General features: G+C 37.1%; 1 protein-coding gene across 23 annotated transcripts in view; it reads left to right on the top strand.

Annotated features, from left to right (window-relative positions):
• The window catches only part of FAM133A (family with sequence similarity 133 member A), an 83080-nt gene that overhangs the window by 55834 nt on the left and 10647 nt on the right, over positions 1–16599 (top strand). For 14 of the 23 annotated variants that reach the window (XR_006339821.1, XM_043895885.1, XM_043895886.1 and 11 more), the window contains 2 exons: positions 11508–11594; positions 16360–16466. The exons of 4 other annotated variants lie outside the window; for them this stretch is intronic. The gene's annotated coding sequence lies outside the window, so the exon portion shown is untranslated. Of the gene's footprint in view, positions 1–1649; positions 1776–11507; positions 11595–14710; positions 14818–16359; positions 16467–16599 lie in introns of all 23 variants that reach the window. 5 more of the 23 variants (XM_043895892.1, XM_043895879.1, XM_043895889.1 and 2 more) reach the window with 3 other exon arrangements.

The following is a 16599-nucleotide window of genomic DNA, read 5'->3' as shown; positions in this document are numbered from 1 at the left end:
CCCACCAACAATGCACAGATGGTCTGCTTTCTGTACATCCTCAAACCTTGATACTATTTGTCTTTTTTATTTTAGACATTCTAGTGGATATGTAGCAGTTTCTAATTGGTATTTTGATTTACATTTCCCTAATGATTAATGATGTTGCATATCTTTTCATATCCTTTTAAGCCATTCATATCTTCTTTCACAAAATGTTGAATCAAATCATTTGCCTATTTTTAATTTGTTTTTTTTCTTCCTAATAATTATTGAGTCATAAGAGTTATTCAAATACTCTGTATACAAGCTTATCTTATTATTATTATTATTATTTTTAATATGGCTTTCTCTTTAAATCCCTTACCTTCTCAAATTCTCAAAAAAAAAAAACAACCCAGAAATTAAACATACGGAAGCTCAAAGAACCAAGGCAACCCAGCCTGAGAAGCAAACACCTTCCCACAGAGGCCAAAGTTCTGGGTGCTGGGGTCTCCATTCAGAGCCTGGTAGTTAAAGCTGGTGCACAATAAAGTACTCCAAATGCTACCAGTAACCCTGCCCAGAGGGACTTTCTGCACAGGAGTACCCCTAACAGGGCCAGGCTATGTAAAAAGTGGTGTTTCTTGGTCTTGTGAAAGAGCTCCTTCCTGTGGGCATCCAGGAACTAGCTCCATGAGCCCTGTAGGAGGCCAAGCCTAAAGCCCTCTACCCCCTACCGCTATAGACAAGGTACTCAGGCAGCAGAAAGCAGCCCCTGGACCAGCCATAGCTGTGGATCTACAAGCTTTTTATTAGATCTGTGATTTGCAAATACTTTCTGCTAGTCTGTCACTTTTACTTTTGTTTTCTTATTGGTGACTTTTGAGGAGCAAAAGTTGATAAATTCACATTGATCAAGTTTGTCTTCTATGGGTCATGCCCTCAGTATTATATCTCTGCCCTGCTCAAGGTCACAAAAATTTTCTTTTTTTTCTTCTAGAAGTTACTTATTTTAGCTCTTAAATTTGGGTCTGTGATCCATTTTGAGTTAAGTTTTTGTATATGGCATGGCATGAAGCAAGGGTCTAATTTCTTTCCCTATTTTTTTTTTGGGGGGGGGGCAATGCACCTGGCTTGCAGGATCTTAGTTCCCCAGCCAGTGAAAGCACCAAGTCCTAACCGCTGGAACATCATGAAATTACGCCTCTATTTTTATTCAAATGTGGATATCCAGTTATCCTACTCCCTTTGTTGAAAAGACTATACTTTCCCCCATTGAATTGTCTTGGTAACTTTGTGGGAAATCAACTGACCATAAATGTTAGAATTTATTTCTGAACTTTGAATTCTGTCCCACTTATCTATGTACCTATCTTTGGGTCAATACCACATTGTCTGATTAACTGTGGCTTTTATCTTAAGTTTTAAAATTAGGAAGTCTGAGTCCTCCAATTGTGTTCCACATTTTCAGGTTTGTTTTAGCTATTCTGGTCCATTTTATTTCCATTTGAAATTTAAAATCAGCTTGTCAATGTCAGTTTCTGCAAGGAAGCCAGCTGGGACATTCATAGGGGTTGTATTTAGTCTATCCATCAATTTAGGATGAATTACTATCTTGGTAATATTGAGTCTTCCTATCTAAGAGCATGAAATATCTATTTATTTAGATATTCTTTAATTTCTCTCAGCAGCATTTTGTGGTTTTTAGTGTATAAGTCCTGGAAGAACCTCTGTGCTGAATGAACGGAGGGGTGGAAGGTATGGGAGCAGCTCCAGGTCCTAATGCCACAGATTCCCATTCTTTGTACCCCAAGGTCAGTGATGTTTTGGGAATAAACACTCCTCAGATGGGTATATAGTTTTGGTCAGTTTTCAGAGTGCTGAAATGGTTATTTTGTTAATTTTGTCCAGGTTTATAATGCTTTAGGGAAAGATTTCCTGACCTCCTCATTTAGCCATAGCTGGAAGTTCCAACATGTGTGTGTGTTTATGAGAATTTGTGTTCCAACTACTTCTAACTCCAAAACCCCACTGATAGAATATCTTCTGAGCAATGCTAATTCATTCAAAAAAATATGTCAAACTGCCACTTGTCTTGTAAAGACAAAACATATGACTTATTGGTAACTTTTTGTGTAGCATTGACTATGTGTTAGAGTTGTGATGAAAGTGACTAAAATTGACTGCATAATTTAGTTCAAATAAACAGATATATCAGGCACTTCTTATGTGTTTGGTACACATACACAGGATGTAATAGATGAATAAATCATTAGTGTTACCCTAAAGAAATTCTCCATGTTGTGTCAGAGTCTTTAAGTATACTTCAGATCTACAAGTCTTCAGAGTCTTAAGTATAAGTAGACAGCCAAGTGTACATCCCTTTGGAGCCTCAGACTCATATAATTAACTGCCTATTCAAAATCTCTATTTGGATGCCTAGCAGGCATCTCAAAATTAACATGTACAAAAATGAATTTGCTCAGCCACCTTTTAAAACTAATCTTATTTAGTGACCCCATCTCAATAAGTGGTACTTCTCTCTGCCAAGTTTCAGATACTTGGTAGTTATCCTTGGTTTGTTTTTCTCCTCCCGTACCCCCTATCCAATCAGTCACCAAGTCCTCTTGCTTCTACCTCCAAAATATTATCTCATATCTATCTGCTCATTTGTCTCCTACTCTAATGTCAACATCCTAGTCCAAATCATGTTCATTTACTGCCACCACCCCCTCCAAGCTATCATACCTGAACTACTGCCTAGTTTATCACCCTGAATTCCTTCCTAGACAGCTAATGTCAATTCTTCACATGTGGGGCAAAGTAATGTCAGGCAAGTGTAATCTCCTCGGTTCTGTCTCATCTCAACAAAATTTGAAGTGACAAACCTTAAAGCCCTCGGTGTGTCACAGCTCTTGGACAGACCATGTTATAGCTCTCAGGTCTCGAACAGACCATGTTATAGCTCTTAGATCAGTGTTACAGCTCCATGTTACAGCTCAGTTTTATTTAGAAAACATCAGGAAAATACATCCTTGAGGTGTGAGGGCATGCAAACCCAAAGACGCGAAGAGAAGAGAGAGCTCTGGCTCTTTGACTCCTCTTTTTATATGTTTTTGCCTCCCACCCTGGGCCTGCCCTATGTAAATTGGGCTAGCCAGGAGCGCTGTTTGTTCTACCTGAGGTCCTCACTCCCATCCTTAGACCTTCCTTTGACCTTCCTTTGTTCTATTTTTGCGGGCTTTTCCCTTCCTTGTCTTTTAGCTACCACCATTTTGGACTCCTATTTCCTATTCTAACTACTTAACGATAATCTTTGAAAAATGGAAATATGATCATATCACATCCCTGCTTAAAATTTTCAGTGGTTACACAATTGATGTACAATATGGTGCCCAGTTAAGTATGTTATTCAAGAGCCATGGCACTTTAGCCCCAACCTAGTCCAACTAACCTCCCACCTAGATCTCCCACCTAAATTAACGTTCCTTCTGTTTGAAGATGGAAAGGTAAAATTTTACATAACCTCCTTCTCCTTCTGCCTCTGTAACTCAGCTTGCCCCTTGCAAAGTCTAGATCACATAGGTCACATAGTCTCAGAAAGTGGAGACTTGCAATACTAGGAACTGAAGTTTATCTCACTCACCCTTGTCTTACTCTTTCCAATCGCCCAGCCCCTGAAAACCAGCTTAATCATACCTGTCCAGGTCAGGCATCCCCCTCCCCATCTTGACCACCCTTCCCACACATGCAAAACCCTTTAGTTTAAACCAGCCTATTAACAGCTAGTGTTGCCCACTACAGTCTGTCTATAAAAACTCTGTAATCCCCTTGTTTGGAGCTCAGAGTTTGGAGTGTTAACTCCTCTGGGCCCAATGGCGTAATAAACCTGAGTTCTGCAACTCTCTGAGTGTGGTGCTTGGTTTCTCGAGTACTGGTTTCTGCAACATGTTTACAGTCTTACTTATATCTATTCTCCACATAGTGAAGAGAATGATTTTTCTAAAATACAAATACGAGCAGGTCTCTTTTCTCCTTTACTCATAATCTTCCCATAAGTTTTATGACAAAGTTCATCTCTATTATTGCCTATAAGGTCCTTCATGATCATGCTCCTGCCCATTTCCTCAGCATCATCCCATGGCACCATCACCATTAATCATTACTTTCCAGTCATATTGGCCCATTGTTTCTTAAAGGAGCCAAGCTCATTTCTGCCTCAGTACCTTCACATATGTTTTTTCCTTCTGCCTTGAATTAATCCTCATCCTCTTTATCTGATTAATGACTATTCTTCTTTCAGGTCTTATTTTAATTCCCACTTTCAAAGAGAGATCTTCCCTGATCCCACTAAGTACTAGTTATGTACTGTTATCAAACCCTTTCCATTTTCTTTATAGCACTATAACAGTTATAAATATATAGTTTTTCAGTGCTTCATCACTCAAGTCATGTCTAACTCTTTGTGACGCCATGGACTGCAGCCTGCCAGGCTCCTCCGTCCATGGTGGTTCTCCAGGCAAGAATACTGGAGTGGGTTGCCATGCCCTCCTCCTGGGGATCTTTCCAACCCAGGGATCAAACCCAGGTCTCTTGCATTGCAGGTGGATTCTTTACCAGTTGAGCCACCAGGGAAGCCCTTGTACATATGTGTGTGTGTGTGTGTGTGTGTGTGTGTGTGTGTGTAGTTAATTTGTTATAACTACTTGTTATATATAACTATATAATTATATAGTTATTTGTAGGTTAATTATTTAAAATGAGCATTCCTAAAATCTGTGAGGGACCATGATTATATTGTAGTGTCACTAGCATTTTCTAGCACAGTGTTGGGTGCATAGTAAACACTCAGTAAATATTGGCTGAATTAACTAGTGAACATGCTATAGTAATGTAGGGAGAAAGAACTTGTTTCCTACTAGGAGGATCTGGAAAGTTGGAGGTTAAAACAAAAGTATTCTAGGCAAAGGAAACAAAACATTTGTACAAAGAATTAAGAAATATATTTGAGAAGTAGTAAGGTATTTTCTGTTGCTGAAGCATAGGAATTTCAGTGACACATGGAAGAAAAAGAGAGAATAAGAGGAAGAGTTAAGGAAAGATGAGTTTGGAGAAGCAGGTCAAGACCAGGGTCATTCTGCCGAACTAAGGAATTCAAGTTCAATTAAATAAATATTAGGGAGTGACCACATCAGATTTTCTTTAAAGGAAGGTGACTAGAATTGGGCAGAGTGGAAGAGGGACTGGACAGAAAAAAAGAGTAAAGAATAATATGTAAGCAAGTGGGGTATATGTGATGCACAATATTTGCATAGCAGTCTGTATTTTTTATAGCACCCTCCTAAAACTCTACCATTGTGTGTTTGTGTATGTGCGTGTGTGTGTGTGAGAGAGAGAGATGTCATTCAGATATACTTTAATTTCAGAATTTGTCACAGGGCCTCCCTTTATGTCCTCATGATATCATGATAATTCTTAATACTAACAATTCTAAAAATATGAAATTATTTCAGCCTGTAACATTTAACTTTTTAAAGTATGTTCACTTATAGGAGTATATTTGATTTTCACCCAAAGCCATAAAATAGAGACAACTTTTCTTATTTATCAATGTGAAGACTGGATTCTCAGAGGCTAAAAGACTAGCCTACAGTTACATAACTAGTAAAGCTAAGATTTAGCATTGCAACCTTTTTCTAAGTCCAAGATCCTTCTCAATTTAGTACACATCCATGCATTTTAGTACTAATTTTACTGTTCTTCGTTTTACAACTCATTCTTTTAAAAGTTTCGTAATGAGTTTTCATAACTTTGAAATAACAACAAGGTTAGCTTCCCTCAAGTTGCTCTTTTGAAACATTTCCACAATCTATACAGCCTGAACAAAGAATTTCCTAGATAAATGATCATAGATTACAATCTTAACTAAAAAAACATATGTTCATTATTAGCTTGTAAAAAAACACATTTAAAAAATCTTTAATTAAAAAAAATCTGTGGATAGGAATGAGCACTCACATAGAAGAATTGCATTGTATTGGCAGAACACCAATCATCCCATTTCTTTAGAAAGTGAAGATAAGATAAAAAAAAAAGGATTAAAGATGCTAAAAGATGGAAATGTTAGTATGACTGAATATCTTTTGGGGAAAATGGTATGGCATGTTTATCATTTACAGTAATTTCATTTGGAATGTCTTTTTTAAGACTTTATTTTTTAGAGCAGTTTTAAGTTTACAATAAAATTGAGAGAAAGGTACAGAGATTTCCTTGCACTCTGCCCTCCACATGCCCATGTGTGTGTGTGTGCTCAGTTACTCAGTCGTGTCTGACTTTTTCAACCCCAAGGACTGTAGCTGCCAGGCTTCTATGTCCATGGAATTTTCCAGGCAAGAATACTGGAGTGGGTTGCCATTTCCTTCTCCAAGGGATGTTCCTAACCCGGGATCTGACCCAGGTTATATGTTCTTCGTTTGTTTTTACCAAAAATGAACCTACACTGATACATTATATTCACCCAAAGTCTACCTTAGGATAGTCTACCTTAGAGTAGACTCTTGGCATTGCAGATTCTATGGGTTTGGACAAATGCATGGTGATGTACATGGGCTTCCCTATTCCAATCCCAAAGAAAGGCAATCCCAAAGAATGCTCAAACTGCTGCACAATTGCACTCATCTTACACACTAGTAAAGTAATGCTCAAAATTCTCCAAGCCAGGCTTCAACAATACGTGAACCGTGAACTTCCAGAGGTTCAAGCTGGTTTTAGAAAAGGCAAAGGAACCAGAGATCAAATTGCCAACATCTGCTGGATCATCAAAAAAGCAAGAGAGTTCCAGGAAACCATCTATTTCTGCTTTATTGACTATGCCAAAGCCTTTGATTGTGTGGATCACAATAAACTGTGGAAAATTCTGAAAGAAATGGGAATACCAGGCTACCTGACCCACCTCTTGAGAAACCTATATGCAGGTCAGGAAGCAACAGTTAGAACTGGACATGGACCAACAGACTGGTTCCAAATAGGAAAAGGAGTATGTCAAGGCTGTATATTGTCACCCTGCTTATTTAACTTATATGCAGAGTACATCATGAGAAATGCTGGGCTGGAAGAAGCACAAGCTGGAATCAAGATTGCTGGGAGAAATATCAATAACCTCAGATATGCAGATGACACCACCCTTATGGCAGAAAGGGAAAGTGAAAGAAGAGAGTGAAAAAGTTGTCTTAAAGCTCAACATTCAGAAAACTAAGATCATGGCATCTGGTCCCATCACTTCATGGGAAATAGATGGGGAAACAGTGGAAGCAGTGTCAGACTTTATTTTTTTGGGCTCCAAAATCACTGCAGGTGGTGATTGCAGCCATGAAATTAAAAGACACTTACTCCTTGGAAGGAAAGTTATGATCAACCTAGGCAGCATATTAAAAAGCAGAGACATTACTTTGCCAACAAAGGTCCGTCTGGTCAAGTCTATGGTTTTTCCAGTGGTCATGTATGGATGTGAGAGTTGGATGTTGGAGAAGACTCTTGAGAGTCCCTTGGACTGCAAGGAGATCCACCAGTCCATCCTAAAGGAGATCAGTCCTGGGTGTTCATTGGAAGGACTGATACTGAAGCTGAAACTCCAATACTTTGGCTACCTCATGTGAAGATTTGACTCATTGGAAAAGACCCTGGTGCTGGGAGGGGTTGGGGGCAGGAGGAGAAGGGGACAACAGAGGGTGAGATGGCTGGATGGCATCACTGACTCAATGGACATGAGTTTGAGTAAACTCTGGGAGTTGGTGATGAACAGGGAGGCCTGGTGTGCTGCGTTTCATGGGGTCACAAAGAGTCAGACATGACTGAGCAACTGAACTGAACTGAACTGAGTGGCTCAATGGTAAAAGAATCTGCTTGCCAATATAGGAGGTGTGGTTTCAATCTCTGGGTCAGGAAGATCCCCTGGAGAAGGAAATAACAGCCCACTCCAGTATTCTTGTCTGGGAAATCCAATGGACAGAGAAACCTGACAAGCTATAGTCCATGGGATTGCAAGAGAGTTGGATATGACAGTGACTAAACAATAGTGGTGACATGTATACACCATTATAGTATGATACATAGTATTTTCACTGCCCTAAATATCCTCTGTGCTCTGCCTATTCATCTCCTTCCCCCACAGCCCCATCCCTGGAAACCACTGAATTTTTTTTATCATCTGAGTAGTTTTGCCTTTTTCATTATAATGGTGTCAAAAATTCAAAGTAAAGTTGAGAAAAATTAAAAGCCACAGTAAGATAAGCCACCTGCAAAAGTAACCCAAGGGACTGCTTCTGAGTAGATAATTTAATTTGGACACACTAAAAGTTTTGGTTGAGTTTCAGGGAGGCATGAATAGAATGTGATCATAAATTTAAAAGGTAAAATCTAATCAATTAATGGAAGACTGAATTATCAGAAAGAAAAAAAAAACACACTAGGGAAAATCAGAGAACTAGCTGCAAGTTTCCAGCAATGTCTAGGAAAGAGAATGCCCTGATTATCAGATTGGAATACTTTAGTCGCCCACCCAATGGTGGATGTTGGTAGGTAGATCAAATTTAATCTTGAGGCAGTAATCATTAAGAATATCTGCTGACTCATTTTTTAATGATTCCAGGTTCACCATGGTAATTTATGACTAATTAGACTTTGTGCGTGTTTTATCTAATGGATTCAGGATGTTGGTTATCAAACTGAACAACCATGTGTTTACAACATTTCTAGTTATAAACTAATGGATGGGTATTTGATTTATACATTGATATCATGTGACTTTAGTTAGTGTGAATTAGGCTCCCTCATCCAGGTACAACTGGCACACTGATAAAATAGTATAAAGTTTTACATAGGTTGAAGCAAATATTATGTCTGTATGGAAAAGCATATGGGTAACATCATTTATCTATTTGCAATCAAGAAAAGAACTAAGTTGTTATATAGAATATGCTTATGTTTCCTCTTATTTTTATTGTTTCTTGTTGAAATTTCCTCATGGAATGGTTTTTGGACATTTTACCATAATAACCTGAGGAAATTATTAAAATTACATGTTTGTGGGACTTAGAGATTCTGATAACACTTAGTCTGGGATGAAGCATAGGACTCTGCATTAAAACAAAAAACAAAAAACAGCCTGTATGGTTCTGAGCTTGAGCATTAGTGGACTTTACCTTGAATAGCACTGTTTTACAGAAAAAAAATACTATATTTAAATAAACCTGTGGTTCTTAAAGCAATTTTTCACAGCTGGGAAAAATTCATGATTTCTGTTAGACTTCTGTTATAATGATATTATAATCAGTTTCTAGACTAGAGGTTTTCAGACCTCTAGTCATAACTGTGTATTCAAATCACAGCAAGGATTGAGGAAGTGGATGGCAAGTTTGTAAGGATAACAGACAGGGGCAGGGAAGACAAAATGGCTACCATTTTCACTGTACTGTGTGCCCCAAGATGAGGAAAAGAAAGTAGAATCCTTTGAAGTCTTCCCTGTTCAAGAGCAGAAGCAAATAAGTAAGTACTGATGCCAAGGTGCAGCCTAGGCAATATAACCCCCTTCCAAATTCTTGTCATCTCCACATCTCCAAGTGAGACAATCTAAGTAAAAGCAATGTGCTTCCTATGAAAATGCAACTTTTAAGTCCCTAACTTTCTCTGATGAGAAGAGCTGACTCATTGGAAAAGACCTTGATGCTGGGAAAGATTGAGGGCAGAAAGAGAAGGGGATGATAGAGGATGAGATGATTGGATGACATCACTGTCTCAATGGACATGAGTTTGAGCAAACTCCAGGAGATGGTGAAGGACAGGGAAACCTGGCGTGCTGCAGTTCATGGGGTTGCAAAGAGTTGGATACAACTTTGCGACTGAACAACAACAACAACTCTCACTCAGAGCCAGATTGCTGCCCCTAAATACCTCTTACATACAAATTTTCCAGCTTACTCTGGTAATGAGGAACTATTTAATTGAGGATTTGCAGTTGAAAGAGGATTCAGGAGATGGGAGTGAGGGGAAAGTAAGGGTAAGAAATTGGTTGGTAGAAAGTGGTATAGGTTAGGATGACAAACAAGGTGGCAGAACTAGAGTTTGAATCCATCAGACTCCAAAGTCTATATACCTCTTTATTAAATTTTTCTAACATTAATGTATATAAGAATTACCTGAGGGTCATGTTAAAAATATATGTTCATGACCCCAGAAGTTATGATTTAGTAGGTCTTATATGGAGTCCAGAAACCTATATTATTATCAAGTATCACAGATATTAATAATTCTGATGCAGATGATCAGTGGACATATTTTGAGAAAAATTTCCTAGAGAAATAGTTCTCAAACCATTTGGTTTAAGGATCCCTTTACGCTATTAGAAATTACTGAGAACCCCAAGAAGCATTTGTTTATGTGGTAAAGAATATCTGATAAATGACAGCTATTGATATTTATGGTATTAAAACTTAAACAGAAATTTTAAAATATTAATCCATTTGAAAATGCCAATAATAAGACCATTAAATTTTAACTAGATAACATTGTGTGAAAAATAATTTTTTTTTTTTTTAATTTTTTTATTAGTTGGAGGCTAATTACTTCACAACATTCCAGTGGGTTTTGTCATACATTGATATGAATCAGCCATAGATTTACACTTAACATCTAATGAATAGAGATGTATTAGTTTAACATTTTTCAAATCTCCTTTATGTTGACTTAATAATTCTCATATATATTTCTGCATTCAATTTGTTATGATGCAATGTTTTGGTTGAAGTATATGAAAAAGAAAAAAAAAAACCAAAAACTCAAGCCTCACACAAATAACATATTTGCAGACAACATGAAAGGAGCCTGGAGACTCCCATGGATACAGGCATCACACTTTGACTTGGTGTCTTTAAAGTAATAGCTATTATTGCTATCAGAAATAGCTATGTTCTTCAGTCTGTATTAGTCATCAAAGTTTAGGGACACTAAAGAAGGCAGAAAAATTAATTTGTTTCTTAGACTGTTTGGAGTTGTTAAATGATTTCATAAAATGTATCCCAATATTACTCCTTTATTAATTTACTTTATAAATTTGAAAGCACTATAGAAATGTAAAATAGGAGTCCAGGTGTTTGGGCAGAATTTTGTTTATAGAAATTGGGATTCAGAACAAAGATTTCTTTCAGGGTAGAGGGATATCAATAGGCAATGAGGAAGGAATACATTAGGTGAACATAGGAATACATAGGTAGGAAAAGTATAAAAGCAGTGAATAATCTGGAGTTGCTTATAGTGGATATTTACAGTTGAATAAATAACTATAATGGTGAGAAAGTGCTAATCATAACCTTTTAAGGAGAGTTATTACTTTGCCTGAATAAAATAACCTTTTCTTCTGGTCACACATCTCTTCAAATTTGGTTACTTTTTGTTGTTGTTGCTTTAAGTTTTATTTCTATAACCTAAAACTTGCTGCCAAATTATGCAAAGACTTTAACAAATATTATCTCATTTCTTATCTTTGGTCAAAGTGGAAGCACCTGAAAAGGAGATTGGAAAAAGGCAGCTAGGAAAGTGAGAGGAAAATTGAATGTTTATAATCTTGGAAGCCATTTAAGGTAAGTGGTTCAAGGAGGAGGGAGGGAGTAATCCAATGTGTCAATTGATGCTGATTGATGAAGTTAAGATAGAAAATGAAAATTGATCATTAGATTTACTGGCATGAAGGTGATTAATGTCCTGGACAACAGAAGTTCCCATGGAGTGGTTGAGGTGAAAAAGCCCCAAGGTGGTTTTCATTGGTTTAAGTGATACAATAGCATGTTTCTGTGCTAATGTGTTTTTCAAGAGCTTCAGTAGTGAACACAGTACATACAAATCTTTTCCTTATAAAACCTATAATCCAGTAATTCAAGCTGATGAAAGCAAGTTTTCTTCCATTTCAGCATGCTATACACATACAGCATGCCCAGGTAGCTCAGTGGTACCTCTGCCTGCCAATGCAGGAGCTGCAGGAGACTCGGGTTCAATCCCTGGGTTGGAAGGATCTCCTGGAGGAGGAAATGGCAACCCACTCCAGTATTCCTGCCTGGAAATTTTCATGGACAGAGAGGAGCCTAGTGGGCTGTAGTCCATGGGGTAGCAAAGAGTCAGACATGACTGAGCACTCTCATGCAGATACACATTTTAGATGTTTCTCTAATTTTTTAGGATGTCAAATTTGTTTTTAAGATGAGAAATTTCATGCTAAAACAATTTGGAATAGATCAGCCAAATAGATGACAAAATTTTGATAGGCCTGCTTATCAGAAGAGTTAAAGAATTACATAAGTAATCTGTATGCTCACATTCAGTGCTGTTCAGCAATTGGGGTTAGAATTGACTCCTTCAATAGAGAAAAACAGTTATCTAGAGTTACTGAGTCTGAAGTAAATCAAGAAAATGTACTGAGATCTTCAGGTTCCTGATTCAGACAATAATATAGGCAGATTATTTCAGTGTCTGTCAAAGGGTGAAAATGATTCAGGGGAGTCTAGGTAAAAACAGCTGACTTTCTAGTGTGGAACTTTCCTATATTCCTAACTACTGCATGACAACTGCTGTTGGCAATGATATGACAAATAGGTAAAAATGACTGATATGGCATGTTAAGTGTCAGGTTAGCAAATTCTTTGACTTAGAATATCTGCGAAAGTAGTGGATAGAGAGCATGATAATCTGGGCAGTACTACAGTCTGTACTCTTTAGGAATCTGCAATCCAGTGAGGGAAAAGGAAATTATGTGACACTCTACATATACATGGCAGGAACATATACAGCCATGCAAAGGGACAGAGACAAGTAATAAGTAATCTGGACTGCACTTCTCTGGTGGCTCAGCTGGTAATGAATCCTCCTGCAATGCGGGAGACCAGGGTTCGATCCCTGGGTTGGGAAGGTCCCCTGGAGAAGGGAACAGCTACCCACTCCAGTATTCTGGCCTGGAGAATTCCATGGACTGTATAGTTCATGTCTCAAAGAGTGACATGACTGAACGACTTTCACACACAATCTGGACTATAAAGGGAAGAAACTGTTAGTAATTTATAGATTATCCAGGCTGATTTGAATAGTTTCCATTTGCTTTTTGCTGATTATAGTTAACACTGTTCCTTAAGCATCCCCATACTTGGAGATGTGAAGAGAGATGGGAAAACTTGAATCAGTCCATTTTAGCAACTCTGTTAACCAGGTTGGGTAAGGAAAGAAATGAAAATAGTGAGTGAAATGGTGTTTTTGAGTTTTCTATACATTTCTATTTTCTCAAGTTATCTTCATTATCATTAAAGTTAGTTGTATCCACCACATGGTTATGTAGAAAAACACATTGGCTAGTTTAAGCTATACTCCCACACTAAAGAAAGATTTATGCTTCATGTATCTGAAAATTCTAGATTAATATGACAATTAATAGAACATCTGCTACAGGTTGTCCCAATTTGTAGAAACTGATATTATCAACCAATTTAAAATTTTTAGCATTAGACACTTTCCTGCTCTTTCAAGGGAGCATTTGTCCTATGACCTTCTGAACTTAAGGGACAGATGTACAGCTACAAATAATCATCATATTTTCTTTAGAGTCCTCAGCTAGAATTTGCAGCCATTTTTCATGCTATTGATATAACATTCTTTAATAATGCAGGCTTAACAGTCTGCCAGGGGTCCAATCTTGGCTCTACTACTATCAGACATTGGAAAAATTATTTAACCTTCCTGAGACTGACTTTGCTCATCTGTCAGATAGGAAAATAATAGCATCTACTTCATGAAGTAGTGAGAATTCAATGAGATAATCCATGTAGACCACTTGGAACAGTGCCTGTTCATGGTGAATACTGAATAATTGTAATCATTATTACATGATTGGTGGAAATAGTCATAGGAATATCAAGTCTTTACATTTATATAGACTCTAATACTTTTCAGACTGTGGCCAAAAAATATTTCATTTGAACCTGGGAGCAGGTGACAGGATTGAAACCTGAGACACAGAGAGGTTATGTAATTTGTCTGAGAGCACTCAGTAAGTTAATAGGGAAGCTGGTCCTTCACCTTTATAATGATACTGAATTCTAATGATGATTGCTGCATCAGTGAAGTTAAACAGCCTGCCTAGTGAATTTTCCTAAAATAATCTGACTTCATCAAGCCAACTCTTCCTCAGCGTTTTTCTTGGAATTGAAAACTAAGTTTTCTCCCCCTTGATATGAATACTGAGTTATCTCTTTCACATGGTTTTCCAAATCAGGCAAGTCCAGCATACTAAAGTATTATTAATACAAGTTTTCACACTTTCCGATGCTTTTCAGTATACCTCATTATTGTTTCAAATAAGCATCTATAAGTTAGTTATTATAAGAAGTCTGTATGACCTGGCCTTTGAATTTTTAGGAAATTTGCATATGTAGTCATTTGTGAGATGAGAGGTGGCAAGTAAATACACCTAGCTGTGCTGCTTTTAGTTTATAGTCAGTATATTCATATATACACATTACATCAAATTATCTATTCTGGTTTTAGAAATATACTTTAAAAAATTCATGCAAGGGTGGCAGAGTACAGAAGGTAGTAATTGAAGCATTGATACATGAAAAAACAACTAAAGTTATTTAAAGCTATGCATAAGTAAATGTGTTTTGAACTGTGTTCCCTGGCAAAATAAAAGCTTCCCTGGTTTGCTTTCTATGCTTAGGACTTATCTTTCATACATTGTTGGAAGAGCTGACAAGTGTATACTGGCACAACTAGATCCAGGGAAAAGTTGACAGATTTTAAACTACAACTGAGTTTGGATTCACAGTAAGCATCTCATGATTCTCTTATATAAAATACATCACTTTTAACACAAAATGTAGATAAAATTATAAGGAATAAATGGAAGGTACAATTCTATCTCACTTTGAACTTATAATGTATGAGTTAAATTCCATTCACAAAACTGGTGAGATGTGAGTGAGATTGATTTTAGATATTCAGTGCTGAAAAGCACAGACAAGCTTTGTGACCTGAAGTATCTTGTCAAGGATTTACATAAAACTTATTTATTAAATAGAAATTGGGACAATGGGGAGAAAAGATGTGGTAAATCTTATTTGAGGAGTCTATTTTCATAGAAGTCATATCACACAGATGGAAAGAAACTAGTATGCAGTTAGCACTGGTTCATGTAAGGTGGTCCCTTGAGTAGAGGAACTGGAATTTTCAGTGGTCCTAGGATGTTTGGTTAACATGAGTTACTACATCTAATCACACACAACAGGGCAAAATCTGTTGTCAAGGAAGACTCAAGAAAATCATTAGTGAACATCCAAAACTTATCAAGTGCACTGACAAAATAAGTACCTTTTTGGCAAATGCTTAGTTGAATTTGGTGTGTGTGTGTGTAAAATCATTTTCAACAGAGTGTTTCTTAAAACATTGATGCTGACACTATAAACAATACTGTTATTTTGTTCATGGCTTCTTGACTAGGGCAAAATGTTAATGGGGCAAAGTTGTTCTTCTGAGGGCCTTTGCTCTTTTCTTTAACTATACTCAGAATTTTAAAACATTTTCAGAAATGTATGCAGGAGAGTGCCATTCCTACTAGTTGAGAAACAACCATGCTATGGACTCTATTGATGATGAGTCAGTCATGTCACCTAGATGCCACATTATAGTAAACACAGTGTTTTGTGTTCCATCTCCAAATAATTTATATTTGTCATCCAAGTGCCAGGTACTTAGTTCAAGCTTAGTACATGATTGAATAAATTTAAATCATTTCCTATTTCCTAGCTCTGTCTGCTGAAAGAGTCCAGAAGCAGCAATATTCCAATGGGGGCTAATGCACAGGATATACAAGATGATCCTAGAGTGTCTTGTAGAATGAGAAAGTAAGGAAGTATTTAGGAGACAAAATGAAAAGGGTGTGTCAAAAGGATACAGGAGCCAACTAAAAGAGCCCCTGAAGGCCGCCGCTGAAATAATTTCAACAACAAAATAAGTAAAGTAGTATTGAAATATTGCCTGAAGTATAAACTTAATTAAAACTCATGATCTATACTGATACAGTGATCAAATCTCCATACACAAGGATTTCAAATATTTTATGTAGCTATTTCCCCATCAAGGAGGTAGAGCATAAGTCTCCATTACTTAAGTGTGGATTGTACATAGTGACATCCTTTCAAAGAGTACAGTATGGAAACAGAGTATGTATGATCTTGCAGTGGAAAAAGTTGGCAAACATTCACTACCTCAGTCTTGTGATCAACATTAACATCATGATAAGTCACCTTCACATGTACCCTCAATGTAATGTAATGAGAATTGTACTTTACTTGTGTTCTTTCTTCCAAGAACTTGCAGTCTAATTCTAAACATGAGAAAAACATCAGACAAACCCAAATTGAAGAGTGTTCTGAAAAATCAACATCTGATCAATACTCCTCACAACGAAGAAAATTGTGAGTAACTGCCAGTCTAGAAGAGCCTGGGAGACATGATTACTAAATGTTATATGGTATACTGGATAGATTCCTAGAACAGAAAAAGGATATTAACTTAAAAACTAAGGAAATTTGAATAAAGAATAGACTT

The sequence above is a fragment of the Cervus elaphus genome, chromosome X (genome assembly GCF_910594005.1).
Source record: "Cervus elaphus chromosome X, mCerEla1.1, whole genome shotgun sequence".
NCBI lineage: Eukaryota > Metazoa > Chordata > Mammalia > Artiodactyla > Cervidae > Cervus > Cervus elaphus.
The sequence above is the reverse complement of the archived record's forward strand: the minus strand, read 5'-3'. Positions and strand labels throughout refer to the sequence as shown.